The following is a 16,995-nucleotide window of genomic DNA, read 5'->3' as shown; positions in this document are numbered from 1 at the left end:
ATGGCATTCAGTAACTGTGGTATGCTATATGTCTATGGGCATTTAGGTGTTGGTATTTTAAGACTATAATGGTGGAAGATTGCTTGCAAAATTCTGGTAACTTTCCCCCAAATCCCCACCCTAGTCAAAAAAATCCTATAGGATTAGTGATTTTTCCATTAGAATCTTATAGGATTCTCACAATCCTGTAGGATTTTGTCACCGCCATCAAAATCCTATTGGAATCCTGTTGGACTACTTTTTTCCAATTGGAAACAAAAAGTAATTCTATTGGATCCTATACAATTCTCACAGTCATATAGGGTTTTGTGTCACCTGTATCAGAATCGTATTGGAAACCTGTTGGAATACTTTTTTTCCTATTGGGAATCAAAAGTAATCCTATTGGAATCCTGTTGGACTACTTTCTTTCCTATTGGGAATCAAAAGTAATCCTATTGGACCCTATATGATTCTCACAATCCTATATGATTTTGTATCACCTCTATCAGAATCCTATTGGAACTTTTTTCTTAATTGAACCCATTAACTTGTAGTTTGTTGTCATTAGTTCCAGTACAATACAGCAACATGAATTATAACATTTTTGTTTATCGGAAACAACAACACATTAATTTCTGTTTTATTCACCTGTAAGAAAGCCTGTCACTTTAAGAGTGACTGATGATGTCACAGCTAGCATGAGCTCGCGGTGTTAATTAGCCACACTCACCACAAGGCTGTGGCTGTGCAGAGAATCTCAGGTTTTCTAACATTATCAACCTCATGAAGCTGGTTGATAGAATGCCAAGAGTGTGCAAAGCTGTCATCAAGGCAAAGGGTGGCTACTTTGAAATATCTCAAATATAAAATACTTTTTGATTTGTTTAACACTTTTTTGGTTACTACATGATTCCATATGTGTTATTTCATAGTTTTGATGTCTTCACTATTATTCTACGTAGAATATAGAAAAAATTTAGAATATAGTACAAATAAAGAAAAACCCTTGAATGAGTATGTGTGTCCAAACTTTGGACTGATACTGTATATTTCTCACTAGTTTCACCATTTACAGAGTAAGAAAATACTGTTATGCACAATTGGATTCCTATGAGATTCTATCCTATAGTAGTGAATCATAGGGATTCCAATACATGAATTCAATTGAAAAATCCTATCAGATGTTGGAACCAGTCCTATTGGATTCCTATCGGAATCTATCCTATAGGATTCTATATAATAGGATCCAATAGGATTCCAATTCAAGAATCAAATAGAAAATTCCTATCAGATTTTGGAACCAGTCCTATTGGACTTCTAAAATCCTATAGAATAAGTTCCGAAATCTGCTAAGATTTTTCGATTGTATTAAAAAAAAAAAAAGAAAAGTGAATCCTATAACAAAGGCAAGTTTTCCAGAAATCCTGGTCGGAGAATTCCCAATTTCTTGCTTATTCCCTCTGGATACTGGGATCTTCCAGCCAGGATTTTTTTTTAAACTGGGAATTTGGGGAAAGTTAACGGATTTTGCAAAACTACTGTATGTATGGACATTAATTTGACCTTTTTATGTTTCTTTTTTTATGAGAGAAAGATCTCCTCGCTGGCCAGTATCTCTCTCTCACTGAGCTATCTAACTGGCACTACACAAGCTATGTTTGTCTCGCCAGATAGCTGGATCAATAGTCTTGTTAGCGGTCCACATTAAAATCAGTCACTGGACCACAATGTATACAAAAATATAGTAGAGGAGACACTCCTGTTCCTATTGAAACAGATACACGTTTCTATTAGAATCAGGGAATACAAAACATAGTGGAAGAAATAGACACAAGATTTTTAGATTTTTTTATTATTCTCATTGATTGTACTGATAAAGTGACACAAAAACAATTGTTCACAAAAAAGAAATACTGACAACTGTTGCGGTTTGATAGTGGTTCATTTACCAGCATTATTTATTCAAATGAGTCCGTATTGCTGAAAGCAGTTGCTTCCTTCAGCAACTCCATTTATATTCCATTGCTAAGACAAAACGTCACCCAACAGCATAAGAACAACAATTGACCATCCAACCATCCGAATAAAAGAGTAAATCCAAGTCATACATCAAGTATCCTCATGTGCTGGAGTTGGCAGTAGAGGAACGGATAAGCCCTCCCACATACTATGTCTTGAGAATAGCACTGTTGTCGTGCTTTTGACGAGTTAGCGTTGCATAATACCCGCATGGCTGGCGAGAAACAATCTGTAGATTAGGCCCAACAGAAGTATGTATTGTAACTCCCTGCGTTTAACCCTTACATTTCCCATCGATGTAGTCTAAGAACAATTCCCTAATAACGTGAGCTTTATTCATACAAATGAAAACAACAACCATGGTCTCAGTGAATTGGTCTCATGCTCTCTAGTCAACTTTCAAAGTGGATTAATTAAGAATTGACAGTCAGAGATGTAACTCTTTGAAACTGCCCTCATAAACAATTGGCGTACTAGTGGCAAACACATGAAATCTTTACTTTAACAGTGTACATGAGAAAATAATTGCTTTATTTATAGTTACTGTGAAATTAAGCACGCTTAAAAGCCAGGGAGAGTATGGTTTAATCAACTCTGTTGATTCATGCTCTCAATTCGCACTGGATCTGAAAGCAAGGCACATTAAATACATTCCCTTATTACTCTATAAATGCAAGTGGCTTACCAGACAAACCACAAGTAATAAATTAAGTCATAAAAACACCAAGTGCACAGACAGATACAGAAATTAAAAGCCAGCATCAAATACAACACTTAATCCCATTCAGCATAATAAAATCATGCAAGACAATAACGTTTCCAGGAACCAATCACATCTACATACCTACTGTGGAATATTTAAACTTGCTTACTGTTGATTTGTTTCAGATTTGATGTCGACTAAATTAATATAATACAAATCTAGCATTTAGAGTCTATTTGAAAGGGATAAAACACAGCATGTTTCACTCACTGCCATTTACATCTATCATTTCCAATTAAGCCTTGCATCGAATAGAACAGTTACATTGTATTACATAATGTAAACCATAGAATTTTACAAAAGCGCGGTCCAAAATTACAATACCCAGCATACACTATTTTGTATGAAAACGCCTACCTTTTGATTTTCAGTATCTAAAATGTAGAAAAGGGCACAGTAGTACGCTACACAATTCAAGTCGTCAACATACGCTGCACATTACTTTGTATTCAACATTCAGTTGTGTGCCCTGAGAGAATGTTAAAAATAACGGTAAAGGCATACATTAGGAAACATTCACAAACAATGTCTAAATACGCATATAAATAGACACATTGAAATAAATAAGTCATTTCATATCTCAATGAATAATTAAAACAACTATCAAGCATAACCCGAAGCAAGTTTGTAACATTCGAGGCGAGGCATCAGCTACGTATGTGTATCAGCAGAGAAACTCCAATGGAAGACATACGGTAAGTTCAGTAAGAGTTCAGTAAGAGTTGGTCCCCAGGTCCCCAGGTCTGTATACTGCTATACAGGACGTGCTTTAACCAACCCTTCAGACTTCATTTGTCACGTCATACATTACACTCATGATATAATACCATCCGACATGTATGGCATGGCAACATACAAGTCCGAGGGATTTGTTTAAAGCACATACAGATGTGGCTGACGAGGCTGGAGCGTGGCCCTGTGTACGATGCATCTCAGAGTGGGAGTGGGATGGAGAGCGAGTGGGATGGAGAGCGAGTGGGATGGAGAGCGAGTGGGAGAGAGAGAGTGAGAGACTCTCTCTGAGTCATTATCATGCTAGAACATGTTCAGCTCGCCAGACATCCTGGTTGTAAGTCAGCTCAGGCTTTAAGTGAGGAAGACCATACCACCATATACAGAACCTTCAGCCACTGGACACTAATCCGACACTAGAAAACCAGGAAATAAATGGTTCTTCCACAAAAAAAAGTACGAGTCAATCAATCTTACAAATGATTTTGTCCGTGGGCTGTATGTGTCAAGCGTCCGAGGAGGAAGGCTGATCTCCCTATCCATATAATCATATTCATTGTGATCAAAAAGGCCAAACTGATCCTAAATCAGCACTGCTTTATGAATATGGGTATTCAGTTTGAGTTGTATTTTCTTTGATTCCAAGCACACAGCATGATCCTTACTAAATGAACATCCAGTTGATGGTATTGATGAGTTTCATATTTAGTATAACAGCCTAATGTAAAGAGTTCCATTCTTTCTCCTAATTCATTGGATTTCAACAGAGAGTGCATGTGCTCTTAAGACGTCACGAAAAGTTCACGCGTCTGACACATGGAACAAAGGGCTCAGACAAGTCATGTCACCTCAACCTCAAATTAAATCCTCCTTAATACGCCGAGCGAAGTCAATGTGATGTTTATAGAACATGCAAATGCTTCCCTGTCTCTGGTATGAGACAACCCCCTCTTCTAAGAGCAATATGGACATTGGCCTATATTCATTAAGGGGGAAATTCAGACCTGAGTTACGCACGTGCAAATGGGACTTCATTCCCTTCTTATGCACTTTTCTCTCTATCTGTTTTCTGACCTTGAACTTATGCATGGGAAAAAGCCAACGCCAGCAAGATCAAAGAAATGGAGGTGGGGCGGAGGTGTGTCTACAGATACGCCATATTCTGACCTTGACTTAATGCCTTCATGATTCCACCACCTTCAAGTGTAAGGAAACGATGAATAAGGTCAAGCAACCTGTAGGTTCCAAGTGGAAAAACCTAGACTACATTTTTTTCCTGATCAAAATAACACCAATCTCGATGCATTGTAATTTATGAATTGATAAGAACTATTGATAAGAGCTAGGTAAATGAGTAATCTGTTTGGCGAAGGGGATCGTAAATAGAAATGACAATTGTTTGAGATCTATTTTGTGATCGCTGGAGACAAACGTGAAACCAGTCATATTTCAGCAAACTGAAAAGCATGTCAACATGGACAGGTATTTTAGCCTCTTTTCCACAGTGACGTACGTATACAGTAAATAGCTGTATTTATTCAGAATTGTAATTGTAAGCCTATGGCATCAGAATTTGTTGGGCTGAAATTTGGAGCCTCAAGCCAAGGCTGTAGCCTATGGAAACCTGTGGGCACTGGAAGTAGCGCCCGAACCTACCAAATTGATTTATGCACTCTAGAATGTTTTAAATTATATGTGCTGACTTAAAAAATAAATAATACAATTTCTATCATATTAAATATTAGCGACTTTCGGTAGCCACTGTCAGAAATACCCACATTCATACATTTATTTAACTAGGCAAGTCAGTTAAGAACAAATCCTTATTTACAACGACGGCCTACCGGGGGAACAGTGGGTTAACTGCCTTGTTCAGGGGCAGAACTACATATTTTTACCTGGTCAGCTCGGGTATTCGATCCAGCAACCTTTCGGTTACTGGCCCAACGCTCTAGCCTGCCGCCCCGTAATAACTCTCACTTTAGTGCGTTGACTAAAGTGTAGTCTACATTTTGCATAATTTCATTCGTTAGAGTCGCTAGCAATAGTGGATCATATTAGGCTAACGTATTACAAGTTGGGCAATCATTTGGGGCATGTAGCCCACTTGAAACATTATGGAACACAGACATTAGATAGCAGTTTAAACCTTGAGCCTGGCGCACGGTTCACGACGACTGGACTGGTTTCATCACAGTTCAGTGATTAGTCAGGATTAGGGTAGATTTCTAGGTTTATTGTTCAACCCCTATTGTACACTTTTCTCACCTTCCAATATTTCATGGATTGAACAATTGAATATGGAAACTTTTGGCAAACCATTGTATTTTTAATTCATCAATATATTTCATGCGTACAGGCTCGCCAACCCCGTTTATGTATGATTCATAAATACTTTCCTAACACTAAATAATCTACAAGATCTGAGTTTTTTTTTATGTACCAACTGGTGGTGAAATGGAGACGAATACCCATGTATTTAGATGGCTTTCTTTCTGTCTGTCGATAAAATGATCATTAAAAGGTACACCGTATTTACAGGGATGGCTTTAGATAAATGTACTGAAACCCCTATTGAATGAATATTCCACAAGAAAATTGGTTTTCAGCAGTTTAATTCAATGTATTCAGTGCGCGCACATCTGCAAAGCCCATTATGCACCTGCATACGGGAAATCTGAATGTCAACTACTGAGAAGTGCTTAAATCAAAACACATAAAAAGGAATAGATTTCCTAAATCTGAATCAGGCCCTAAGCGTCTAAGAGTAGGAGTGCTGATCTAGGATCAGTTGTGCCTTTAAAATCATAATGAATAAGATGACATGGACAGGGGGAAGTTGATCCTAGACCAGCACTCGTACTCTGAGACACTTTGTGAATACGGAACATTGTTTCTAAGAGCAGGGTCCTCAGCGGTGGTAAAGTGAACTTTCCATCCCAGAGCCTAGTGGCAGAGGAAGTCTGACCATGTTTAGGACTAACATGGAGGAGGATCCCCATAACGGGCCTTCATAGCACGTCTCTTATCTCTTGAGGGACAATTACCATTCCCTTTGCCTTGATCTTGTTTGTTTAACTTGACACAGTGAAGAAAGGGCTGACATTGACCAGAATCCCCTGCATTAATGTGTCTCATGTTCTGCATTCATCATTGTCACCGAGCAGGAGAAGCCTGGCAGTGTCAAGAGGAGAGGAGAGAAGAGGGAGGGAGCACATTTGTGTGTGTGTGTGTGTGTGCACTTCACTCTCTCTAACAGACACACACGTATACACGTATACATGCACACACACACACACACACACACACATGGATGCGTGTATATGCAGGCACACACATCTATTCAAACCATGAACTATTATGCACTACAGAAAACATAAAAATGTATATTGTTTTTTAGAGTGGACATCTTTTAGGATAGAGAAAACATATATAGAGAGACAAAAAATATATTAGTTGCAGGGATTTGGGATTTAAGAGATTTTTAACACAAAACACCCAACACAGAAATGATTATAATCGGACAAAATACACATACTGTACCTGCAAGAATTTGTTAAATTCCACCATTTTCATTGAGGTCAACTTCATTCAGAATTTCCTGGAGTGTGTCTGCATCTATGTAGACATTGATACTCTGAAACAAAGGAAACATAGTTTAGAACCGACATCAGTAGCCTGGTGCAGTTGCTGTGTCTCCATCTCAAACACCAGAGCTACGACCCACATGGCCGCATCCCAAACGGCACCCTATTCCCTTTATAGTGCACTCCTTTTGACCAGGGCCAATGGGGCTGAAAAGGTTGCCATTTGGGACGCGGCCATGGTCTCATCAAGTCACTTCAGCTACGGTAATATCCCGAGTGACACACATCCAGTATATTCATATCATATCTGAGACGAGGCTTCTTATGAATATGTCACCCCGGTATTTGCTCCCTAGCAACGAAACACATTTAATTTAGATATTGTGTTGACAGAAACTCCCACACAACCCCCACAGCCAACCCACAGCTCAATTAGTAGAGAGAAAGAGGGGTCTCTTACAGAGGCCTGTTGCCAGATGAATCTTTATATACAGCTAATCCATACACTTTCAATGGAACGGATGTGAATAGGTTGGGATTAACGACAGGCACCTACATTAAACACTCCCGACAGTTATACCCCAGTGGGTTTCAAACCAAACTCTACTTGAGCGTTTTCCACAACATGCCGTTCAAACTGCAGGAGCTTCTACTAACATCGCAATGGCAATCGATGATAATCAACACCTGATAATTCACTTGTGCATGGCAAATTCTGTTGTTGTTATCACCATTATATCATTTTTTTTTGACCATTTTAAAGTTGTTTTGGGTCCAAAGATTACAATGGCACATTCCAATGCATATGACCGTTACCTTATGTTGAAGGGCCTGAATAATACTTCAAACATCACTTGACAATGCTATGTCAAATAATGCTCATAATTAGCCCACCTGCTCCTCATGTCTGAGATCAGTTGGAGGGAGCGCTGTTGTCGCGTGACAGAGACGGAGTGTCATGGTTACTGAGCTAAAAGAGGATCGTCAGAGCAGCGCTGCATGGCGGCCCACTACTAAATATACACACACACACACACACACACACACACACACACACACACACACACACACACACACACACACACACTTCAGAAGAGAGAACAAAGGGAAATGCAAAATGAGACTGATGATTGTTCGTTACCTCTAATACCCGCTGAACATCCACGGTGTTGTGACGGAGCCCTTATTTTCTTTGTCAAACTTCTGGAACCTTTTCATATACCTGCTGAGAGAAGAAATGAAGTGGTAGGTGGCAGTTGGCGCTGCGCAAGGCTAGACCTCTAAGAGAGACAGGGAAGGAGAAGGGGACAGTAGTGTGGAGGAGTCCTCTTTTCAGCCTGTGTCTTTTTCCCCCAAAATATAATTTCAGGCTTTATTTAGACTTTAGTTACATTTGTGTTGAGGGCTTGAACCCCGGTCTCCGGAAGGAAGTCACATTTGTGTTGAGAGCAGAGTGTCTGTCTTACTTGTCCACCAGCCTGTCTGTCTTACTTGTCCGCCAGCCTGTCTGTCTTACTTGTCCGCCAGCCTGTCTTTCTTACTTGTCCACCAAAGCAGGAGTGAGGGTGCCGGTCAGCTGCTCAGAGCAAGGCCAATCTCATAGTACACAAACTGTTTGGCTGCAGCTAACTCCTCCTACAGGAAGTACACATAACATGAAGGTGAAGGGCCATTAGAAGACAAGACATTAATCACAGCAGCACCAGCACTACTGACACACACGAGCACACATTCATCACATAGCAGACACTCAGACACTCACATACTGTACAAACAGGTAGGCTGAAATCTACCACAAATACTGTAGCTAGTAGCTACACCTGAATCCATAATTACAGTCAAAACGGGTCAGTTACCCATAGGTGTGAATGAATACTTTCACGTTCAATACCGGTTAGCTTTTAGTTTGACTTGGTCGTGGATTGGTAAAGGTGCTCTGAGGAATGCAGACAACAATCACTCCACAACTGGGCTAAAGGTTCAGTGGTCCTACGGCAGGAGTAGAATTAGAGGAAGGGTGAGGCCCCATCTGAATCCATGAGAATCAAACAGTAGCCAAGGTCTAGTTAGGTGTTTCTCTATTAATAGCCTAATACAAACAAAACCTAGACTGGAATAGAAATATCAACACAATACCTATTTAGTGGATACCCAAGTAGTGAATGGCTTTTGTTAGATGCATATGATTACAGTGTGAATGTAGTAACAGCACAGAGCAAATCTCAGTAATTAACCTATGGTAATGACCAAAGCCAATTAATGGCCTTTTAAAGATCAAACGTATCCGGGTTAATGTGAGGTTGATCAAATGCATGTGCGGGAATATCTGAGCAGGAATATCAGTGGGTGAATGGGAGAGAGATACTGGGAATGGCAGTCAATAGGATTGTTTTTCACATATCTATTGTACAGTGAATTGTAGGAATGGTTTAAGAAGGAAAGACTTGGTGGTTTGAGTGTGAGATAGGGTTGCAAAATTCCACTAACTATCCCATAATTCCCAAGATTACAGGAATCCTGATTTGGGAATTGATAAAAAACATTCAATGTAAAAAAAAAAAGTTATCTTTGTAAATTATATTCTAAATAGGAATGGTGGATTTATGTCACATGTGCAGCTCAAAATAAACATGGAAATGTCTGCTCTACCCATAATTACAGACAACTACAGTAACAGTCCAAAATTTTGACAAACCTACTCATTCAATGCTTTTTCTTTATTTTTACTATTTTCTACATTGTAGAATAATAGTGAAGACATCAAAACTATGAAATAACACATATGGATTCATGTAGTAACCAAAAAAGTGGTAAACAAATCAAAGTATATTTTATATTTGAGATTTTTCAAAGTAGCTACCCTTTGCCTTGATGACAGATTTGAACATTCGTGGCATTCTCTCAACCAGCTTCATGAGTGGAGAATCTCAAATATAAAATATATATATTTGTTTAACACTTTTTTGGTTACTATTTGGTTACTATGTGTTATTTCATAGTTTTGATGTCTTCACTATTATTCTACAATGTAGAATTTTTTTTTTTAATAACTGGGAATCCTCTAACCAGGATTTCCGGAATGTTGGGAATTTTGGAAAAGTTACTGGAATTTTGCAACCCTATCTCACAGACAACACTCCACTCAAACCACGTCTTTCCTTCTTAACCCATCCCTACAATATACTGTGCAATAGACAAAATAGTGGTGCAGCTCACCCTCTTTCATTGCTCGCTCCACACCAGCTGTTTTCCCATGATGCCTACAATGCTTGGGAGGGCCTCCTCGGCCGCTTACACGTTCAGGAAGCCCAGCCATGTGTGCATGACGATCACATCGATGACTGTGCATGCATACTCTTTGATGGCATACTGGATCTGGAAACAATATGGCCGTGGATACATACTCTTTAATGGAATTCTGGAACTAGAAAATATAAGGCTTAGTCTATACATGTTCTTAATGCACCTCTTGTCATTCACTTATTCACTGTTCTGCTCTGTTGATTTGAAGTTAACTCTGGTAACGTTTCCTAAATTCCCAGGTTTTCCAGAAATCCCGGTTGGGAATTTTGAGAAAACTACCGGGATTATGCAACCCTAGATATGATGTATATACAAACCTCAATCTCAATGTATGGGAATTTAGATACAAGGTGCTTGCGCACGAAGGGCCATCCCTTGCCGGTGACATGGGCCATTTCGGCGACCTCGTAGGCCCTCCCTCCGTAGGTAGAGGCCTAACCTAACATAGCAGGCATAAAAGAAAACGCTTGAGCGGAGTTCCTACATCCGTTTTTCAGCGGGAAAAGGAAGCTAGGTTGAATTAGCTGAATTCCTGAAAACTGGAAGCATCCGGTTGCTGGCAACTCCACGAAGCCTAGTAGAGGCCAGATGTTGGGCCACCTGGACATCACAGACACATTTGCAATTCAGTTCAAATCCAAACAGAATGGGCCAATGGTCCCTGGGAAATCTGTTGCATTTAAATAGCACCTTTTGATATGAGATCAATACGATGTATTAACAGTCGAGTCACTCATTGGGAGATGGCTGCAGAGGAGACAGCATGCTTTGACTATGATACATTATGTGCCAGAACTAAACAAAGAAGAAGTTATTTCAATTCAACCGGTTTTGCTACTTTTTTAACTAAAGGTCACATGCTGTCAAAAAATATCAGCATATTGACCTTTTTAAACATTCCGGCAACATCAGGATCATAGACTATGCTTTCTCCCCTCTTCCTCGCTAACGAAGGGTTAAAACTCATTCACACTAAGTCACAAGGGGCTGCAACTCTCTCGGCTTGTCATTTGCAGGTCATTGTACAGTTCATTTGAAGTCTAACATGGCCTGGACTGTCCTGCAGATGTGAGTGTATTGTCAGGAGTACAGAGCCTGAGTGATGCAGTGACAGAGAGAGAGCAAGCTGCACTGTTAGCACCTCTAATCTACTGTGCTGAAAGCACCGATGTTTAATTCACTCATTGGGGATGATGAACACATTGAGATGTCAGTGAACTGATGGCATCATTTTCATTTGACACCAGCTTCCGGGATTGTCTGGATTTATGTATTTAGGGAGCCATGCAATTTAGCTTTACAAATGGTCCTGACTATTCATTAGTATAGTGCTACAAATTGATGTCATACAATTATGGCAGGCCGTACTTTAAAGTTGGCACCTCAATTAATCATTTCAACTAAACTCAGCAAAAAAGAAACGTCCTCTCACTGTCAACTGCGTTTATTTTCAGCAAACTTAACATGTGTAAATATCTGTATGAACATAACAAGATTCAACAACTGAGACATAAACTGAACAAGTTCAACAGACATGTGGCCAACAGAAATGGAATAATGTGTCCCTGAACAAAGGGGGGGTTCAAAATCAAAAGTAACAGTCAGTATCTAGTGTGGCCACCAGCTGCATTAAGTACTGCAGTGCATCTCCTCCTCATGGACTGCACCAGATTTGCCTGTTCTTGCTGTGAGATGTTACCCCACTCTTCCACCAAGGCACCTGCAAGTTTCCGGACATTTCTGGGGGGAACGGCCCTAGCCCTCACCCTCCGATCCAACAGGTCCCAGACGTGCTCAATGGGATTGAGATCCGGGCTCTTCGCTGGCCATGGCAGAACACTGACATTCCTGTCTTGCAGGAAATCACGCACAGAACGAGCAGTATGGCTGGTGGCATTGTCATGCTGGAGGGTCATGTCCCCCCGTGTCTTCCCTGTAGCTCAGTTGGTAGAGCATGGTGTTTGCAACGCCAGGGTTGTGGGTTCGATTCCCACGGGGGGACAGCACAGAAAAAAAATGTATGAAATGAAATGTATGCATTCACTACTGTAAGTCGCTCTGGATAAGAGCGTCTGCTAAATGACTAAAATGTAAATGTAAATGTCAGGATGAGCCTGCAGGAAGGGTACCACATGAGGGAGGAGGATGTCTTCCCTGTCACGCACAGCGTTGAGATTGCCTGCAATGACCCCAAGCTCAGTCCGATGATGCTGTGACACACCGCCCCAGACCATGACGGACCCTCTACCTCCAAATTGATCCCTTTCCAGAGTACAGGCCTTGGTGTAACACTCATTCCTTCGATGATAAACGCAAATCCGACCATCACCCCTGGTGAGACAAAACCGTGGCTCGTCAGTGAAGAGCACTTTTTGCCAGTCCGGTCTGGTCCAGTGACGGTGAGTTTGTGCCCATTGGCGACATTGTTGCCGGTGATGTCTGGTGAGGACCTGCCTTACAACAGGCCTACAAGCCCTAAGTCCAGCCTCTCTCAGTCTATTGCGGACAGTCTGAGCACTGATGGAGGGATCGTGCGTTCCTGGTGTAACTCGGGCAGTTGTTGTTGCCATCCGGTACCTGTCCCGCAGGTGTGATGTTCGGATGTACCGATCCTGTGCAGGTGTTGTTACACGTGGTCTGCCACTGCGAGGACGATCTGCTGTCCATCCTGTCTCCCTGTAGCACTGTCTTAGGCGTCTCACAGTACGGACATTGCCATTTTCTTTCCCTGGCCACATCTGCAGTCCTCATGCCTCCTTGCAGCATGCCCAAGGCACGTTCACGCAGATGAGCAGGGACCTTGGGCATCTTTCTTTTGGTGTTTTTCAGATTCAGTAGAAAGGCCTCTTTAGTGTCCTAAGTTTTCAGAACTGTGACCTTAATTGCCTACCGTAAGCTGTTAGTGTCTTAACGACCGTTCCACGGGTGCATTTTCATGAATTGTTTATGGTTCATTGAACAAGCATGGGAAACAGTGTTTAAACCCTTTACAATGAAGATCTGTGAAGTTATTTGGATTTTTACGAATTATCTTTGAAAGACAGGGTCCTGAAAAAGGGGCGTTTACTTAAGGTTGTCATTTCCGGTAAGCCAAATTCCCAGGTTTCCCAGAAATCCTGGTTAGAGGATTATGGATTTTCTGCTTATTCCTTCCTGATATGGAGCATCTTCCATATGGAATTTATGGAACACCTGGGAATTTTAGGAAGTTACCGGAATTTTGCAACCGTGCAGCTACTAGTTGTTGTGCCCACCTCCACCTTCATCCCGTAGTCCTGTACCAGGCGACTGTACATGGTAGGACTCCAGTCTTTAGCTCCCTCTAGCATCAGCCCCGCTGTCTTACTGGGGCCAGCAGAAAGGTTATGGGCCTTGACTGCAGCATCCAGGGTCTCCTCCACCATGGAGCGATATGTTGTCCAATTCCCACCTAGACAAGGATTCAAATGGTGTTATTACCACACTACCTGTAATATACTTGTGTTAATATGGCGTTATTACCACACTACCTGTAATATACTGGTGTTAATATTGCGTTATTACCACACTACCTGTAATATACTTGTGTTAATATTGCCTTATTACCACACTACCTGTAATAAACTTGTGTTAATATTGTGTTATTACCACACTACCTGTAATAGACTTGTGATAATATTGTGTTATTACCACACTACCTATAATAGACTTGTTAATATGGCGTTATTACCACACTACCTGTAATATACTTGTGTTAATATTGCCTTATTACCACACTACCTGTAATATACTTGTGTTAATATTGCCTTATTACCACACTACCTGTAATAAACTTGTGTTAATATTGTGTTATTACCACACTACCTGTAATAGACTTGTGATAATATTGTGTTATTACCACACTACCTATAATAGACTTGTTAATATGGCGTTATTACCACACTACCTGTAATATACTTGTGTTAATATTGCCTTATTACCACACTACCTGTAATATACTTGTGTTAATATTGCCTTATTACCACACTAGCTGTAATAAACTTGTGTTAATATTGTGTTATTACCACACTACCTGTAATAGACTTGTGTTAATATGGTGTTATTACCACACTACCTGTAATATACTTGTGTTAATATTGTGTTACCACACTACCTGTAATATACTTGTGTTAATATTGTGTTATTACCACACTACCTGTAATAGACTTGTGATAATATTGTGTTATTACCACACTACCTATAATAGACTTGTTAATATGGTGTTATTACCACACTACCTGTAATATACTTGTGTTAATATGGCGTTATTACCACACTACCTGTAATATACTTGAGTTAAAGGGTGTATATGAAACAAGGGGTCTGGGATAAGGAAACCCTTCACCAGACACCATATTATTGTTATTCAGTTTATTTATTAACATTTGATTGCAAAAAAATAAAAAACACAATTTGAATTTTAAACCAAGGGTTTGCAAAGTACTTTTGAACGTTCTGGACGTTTGGCGTTCTGAAACAATGGACTTTGATGTCACTCGGGAACCAGTCAATCAACTGCAGCATATTACTGTACCAGAGACCATAGAAGTAACCGTGAAAAGGGTAAATATTTGTAATGAAATCGATAGGACATTGCCTGAAACCAGAATTTAGATGGAATTTCCTATTCATTCATATAGGTATCTGATTCTAGAAATAAAAATACAGCTCTATTATGAGCATCCACATATGCGACAGGCCTATATGATCAATGACTTGTGCATCACATTTGCAACGTTGATCATGCAATGCGTGCATGCACAGTCGGGAGCTTAATTGGTGGATAAGCTTACCTACTTTATTGGATAATAATCACAGTTGAAAAATTCATCATAAACTCATTTAGGCGTTCTGGAACATGACAGGCAGCCAAAGTTGGACTACCTCTTTTTGAACTACATATTGCTAGTTATTGATAGATTGAAATGGCCATAGCATTTCTGTTGTCAATACTGCCCCCACAATACAGTAGCCCAGAGACGAGGGACCTCAAGTCTATTACAAGCGGCATCCGGCCCTTCAATTATTAGAATGGCACATTAGATTTGCAGTTTCTGAAATATCTGCATCTAGCTATTCATTACAGTTGCTAGCTAGCTAAACTAGCGACTGCTTTGTTAATTTTATTAGAAGTAGCCTACGTTTTGAGAGGTGGAAATGAACGCACATATAGCCCTGGTTCCCAGTGGTCCTGTGGGCTGCCAACTCCTGTATCTCCAAGCCTTGTTCATGCGCTGTGCTGTCCCTCCAGTAACGGCTTAAATAATAGTCAGAGGAGGTTTCTAGGCAGAGACCATGACATGTTTTCTAAGATGAGATCTTGTTAGCTAGCGACAACATTTTTTTTTTAATACACACTCAAGTATAGTTAAATATAAAACAAAATAATATACTTCAAATATGAGATGCACTTTTCTAGTATATCTGAAGTATACTATGCAGTTGAAGAAGGAAGTTTACATACACCTTAGCCAAATACATTTAAACTCTGTTTTTCAAAATTCCTGACATTTAATCCTAGTAAGAATTCCCTGTTTTAGGTCAGTTAGGATCACCACTTTATTGTAAGAATGAAATGTCAGAATAATAGTAGAGAGAATGATTTATTTCAGCTTTTATTTCTTTCATCACATTCCCAGTGGGTCAGAAGTTTACATACACTCAATTAGTATTTGGTAGCATTACCTTTAAATTGTTTAACTTGGATCAAATGTTTCGGGTAGCCTTCCACAAGCTTCCCACAATATGTTGGGTGAATTTTGGCCCATTCCTCCTGACAAAGCTGGTGTAACTGAATCAGGTTTGTAGGCCGCCTTGCTCACACATGCTTTTTCAGTTCTGCCCACAAATTTTCTATAGGATTGAGGTCAGAGCTTGTGATGGCCACTCCAATACCTTGACTTTGTTGTCCTTAAGACATTTTGCCACAACTTTGGAAGTATGTCCATTTGGAAGACCCATTTGTGACCAAGCTTTAACTTCCTGACTGATGTCTTGAGATGTTGCTTCAATATATCCACATATATTTCCCTCCTCATGATGCCATCTATTGTGTGAAGTGCACCAGTCCCTCCTGCAGCAAAGCACCCCCACAACATGATGCTGCCACCCCCGTGCTTCACGGTTGGGATGGTGTTCTTTGGCTTGCAAGCTTCCTCCAAACATAACAATGGTCATTATAGCCAAACAGTTCTATTTTTGTTTCATCAGACCAGAGGACATTTCTTCAAAAAGTATGATCTTTGTTCCCATGTGCAGTTGCAAATTGTAGTCTGGCTTTTTTTATGGCGGTTTTGGAGCAGTGGCTTCTTCCTTGCTGAGCGGCCTTTCAGGTTATGTTGATATAGGACTCATTTTACTGTGGATATAGATACTTTTGTACCTGTTTCCTCCAGCATCTTCACAAGGTCCTTTGCTGTTGTTCTGGGATTGATTTGCACTTTTTGCACCAAAGTACGTTCATCTCTAGGAGACAGAACGCGTCTCCTTCCTGAGCGGTATGATGGCTGAGTGGGCCCATGGTGTTTTCACTTGCGTACTATTGTTTGTACAGATGAACGTGGTACCTTCAGGCATTTGGAAATTGCTCCC

The 16,995-nt window shown here is 40.3% G+C and overlaps 1 pseudogene; it reads right to left on the bottom strand.

Moving 5' to 3' along the window:
- LOC106586077 (glycerol-3-phosphate dehydrogenase, mitochondrial-like) overlaps window positions 1-16,995 on the bottom strand; it is a 72,430-nt pseudogene that overhangs the window by 23,417 nt on the left and 32,018 nt on the right.

Source organism: Salmo salar, chromosome 25 (genome assembly GCF_965601325.2).
Source record: "Salmo salar chromosome 25, fSalSal1, whole genome shotgun sequence".
Taxonomy (NCBI): domain Eukaryota; kingdom Metazoa; phylum Chordata; class Actinopteri; order Salmoniformes; family Salmonidae; genus Salmo; species Salmo salar.
The sequence above is the reverse complement of the archived record's forward strand: the minus strand, read 5'-3'. Positions and strand labels throughout refer to the sequence as shown.